We start from the raw sequence: 2,500 nt of genomic DNA on the forward strand, positions 1-2,500 counted from the left end.
AATTGCAAAGAAAAATTCTAGGCTACAAGCTCCAGTTCTCAAAAATTCCAGGCACCATTGTTCTTTATGTTTGCCTTGTTCAAGTGTTTTAACACTGTTCGTTTTTCACTAACCACAAGGGAGATCCCTTGATCCCCGAGAGCAGGAAGGAACACCGTTCCAGTACAGAGTCAGCAGAAGAGATGGACCGTAGTGATAGCAAGGTGAGGCCAAAGAAAGACCTTCGCCCGAACAGGGACTTGAACCCTGGACCCTCAGATTAAAAGTCTGATGCTCTACCGACTGAGCTATCCGGGCTCTTGTGGAGCAAAGAAGAGACGCAGGTGTCACGGGATGAAAGCTAGAAGCAGTTAGGACAAAGGACCATAGAAGGCACAATTACCATCACAGAAAGCTAAAGCAATACTGCAAAACCCTCCCGTAGTCGGCAGGGTTCGAACCTGCGCGGGGAGACCCCAATGGATTTCAAGTCCAACGCCTTAACCTCTCGGCCACGACTACGTCTAGCGGCAGGCTGCCTGCCCAGTTGTCTGGTGTCACCCTGCACAGGCCAGGCATCAAAAACAAAATAGAGAAGAAAGATGAGGTGGTAAAAAAATGGCAACCTTCCCGTACACTCTACGCCAGAGTATTGCCGTGACCCGGATTCGAACCTGAGTTGCTGCGGCCACAACGCAGAGTACTAACCACTATACGATCACGGCGTGCCACTGGCTCACCCGAGTTAACCCCTGGAGCCCGAATAGAAGAAGCACCAGCGGTGTGTTGGTCCATCGAAGAGGGACTGGACATGTCGCAAATCAGTGGGAGGACCTTGAAAAATTCATGGACGCTTTTCCTCACGGCCTTCAGCAAACAGCGTAGTCGGCAGGATTCGAACCTGCGCGGGGAGACCCCAATGGATTTCTAGTCCATCGCCTTAACCACTCGGCCACGACTACAAGAACAGACCAACTCCTGCTCAGTTTGTGTGCAACACTGCTGCCTGACCTTCTTGCAAACATCCCAGCTCAGTCAGCAAGCGGACTGTAACCCAGTAAAGGGTTTCCTTTTTTTGGATACAGACATAATAACAACAAAACTTTGTGCACTTCTAAAGATAACAAACAAGATGTGCTGTCTGCAGCCTTTGTCTGCGCTGATCTTCATTTACAAACACGTCATTAAAATGAACTGTAACTCTGTGAATACTCAACGAAGAGACATGAGAGAGATATCTATAGAAAGCTTGACATGTCTACTTTTAAACTAAACGAGTGCTGCCTAAAACAAATGTTCTGTGATAAAGTAATCCATATGAAAACAAGGCGATGTCCTTTTTTCACGTCTCCCTTCATTATATCTAATGTGACCACGCCCCACGCTGAACGCTCTATTCAGATTCAAACTGAAGCGCAGCTTGAATACGCCCACACAGAAGAAAAAGCAGCCAGACTGTTGTTCAACTGCTTTTATTTTACTGTTTGCTTCGCGATGAGAGGAATAACACATAATCCACCCCAAAAAGATGTGGCGTGGTTGAGGATTTGAGAAATGGATTTCCTCAGAAAAAAAAGAATGAAGCACTTTATTCAGCAGAGATCATAAACATGAGTAAGTCTCTTTATATTTATTTATATACTTGTACTAGCTTTCACATAACGTCTAAACATTTTACTAGTTAGACTCTTTCCAAACTATAATTCTTGACTAAATGTATAATTAAGTTAAATATTATGAAGTTCCAATAACAATATATACAAAACTATACCATTCAAAAGCTTGATGTAAATAATATAAATGTAACAAATACATGTAACTGTAACAAATGTAACAAAAAATGGTGTTCTTTTAATTTACCCCCTAAAAAACCTGAAAAATGTCCTCTGCTATTTTCAACATTAATAATAATGATAACAATAAATGTTTTTTTTGTTGTTGTTGTTTTTTAGAAATTCAGATTGTTAAAAGGATTTCTTGAGGATTGTGTGACTGGAGTAATAATGCAAAAATAAAATTAGTTTGAAAGTCAGCTTTGATTGTTCCTAATAAACTGTTTAACTGCTCCCCCATATTAAATTATGTTGTGGGATAATTAAATATATTCTAAATAAACTACAAACTTAAAATGATATACATTTATTTTGTTCTCACGTTCTTTCTTGTAACACCTCCCTCTCAGTGACAACAGCTGACTGAGCGGCTCTTTATGCAGCTCATTATGCAGGGCTTTGTCTTCTCAGGTGTAAATCATAATGACATTCATGATAGTTGACGCCTACTCTCATATGACCTTTACCAACAAAAAGTGTCTTAGAAAATGTAAATCAATGTATTGTTTTCTGTAAGTGAGTAAACAAGATGATTTTCACATGAATTGCAAAGAAAAATTCTAGGCTACAAGCTCCAGTTCTCAAAAATTCCAGGCACCATTGTTCTTTATGTTTGCCTTGTTCAAGTGTTTTAACACTGTTCGTTTTTCACTAACCACAAGGGAGATCCCTTGATCCCCGAGAGCAGG

The 2,500-nt window shown here is 40.8% G+C and overlaps 3 non-coding genes across 3 annotated transcripts; all 3 read right to left on the reverse strand.

The window, feature by feature from the left end:
* Positions 1 to 224: 224 nt before the first annotated feature.
* Positions 225 to 297, reverse strand: trnak-uuu (transfer RNA lysine (anticodon UUU)). Its single transcript has one exon. It is a non-coding gene; the product is annotated as a tRNA-Lys (tRNA).
* A 122-nt stretch (positions 298 to 419) lies between these two features.
* On the reverse strand, positions 420 to 501 carry trnas-uga (transfer RNA serine (anticodon UGA)). Its single transcript has one exon. It is a non-coding gene; the product is annotated as a tRNA-Ser (tRNA).
* A 358-nt stretch (positions 502 to 859) lies between these two features.
* trnas-aga (transfer RNA serine (anticodon AGA)) lies at positions 860 to 941 on the reverse strand. Its single transcript has one exon. It is a non-coding gene; the product is annotated as a tRNA-Ser (tRNA).
* Positions 942 to 2,500: the final 1,559 nt, after the last annotated feature.

The sequence above is a fragment of the Carassius gibelio genome, chromosome A20, assembly GCF_023724105.1.
Source record: "Carassius gibelio isolate Cgi1373 ecotype wild population from Czech Republic chromosome A20, carGib1.2-hapl.c, whole genome shotgun sequence".
NCBI lineage: Eukaryota > Metazoa > Chordata > Actinopteri > Cypriniformes > Cyprinidae > Carassius > Carassius gibelio.